Consider the following 381-nt stretch of genomic DNA (forward strand, 5'->3'; position numbering starts at 1 on the left):
CAAGTGTAATAGTTCAAAAGTCATCCAAGTGTAAACAAAATTAGTGAAACAAAAATACAGGGGACAGTGCATGCATTGGTTAATGGCAAAATTACTCTAATGACTTTGTTATATACACCTGTTGAGTACATTTTCCAAAAAAGTGATTACAAACAACTTCTGCAGTTGATACCTGAAAGCAAATTATATATGAAAATGCAAGAAAAAAAATAAAAAGAAATATAACCCATTCATATTCATCATACGAATGAGTTGATAAGATTCAGTGGTACCACTCTTCTCCAATTTTACATGTGAAGTAGATAATCTGGCATCAGTCATTCACTCATTTACTTCTATCATATTTACCCTAAAACTCTTTTGAATCCCTTGGATCTGTGC

Source organism: Penaeus monodon, chromosome 31 (genome assembly GCF_015228065.2).
Source record: "Penaeus monodon isolate SGIC_2016 chromosome 31, NSTDA_Pmon_1, whole genome shotgun sequence".
Taxonomy (NCBI): domain Eukaryota; kingdom Metazoa; phylum Arthropoda; class Malacostraca; order Decapoda; family Penaeidae; genus Penaeus; species Penaeus monodon.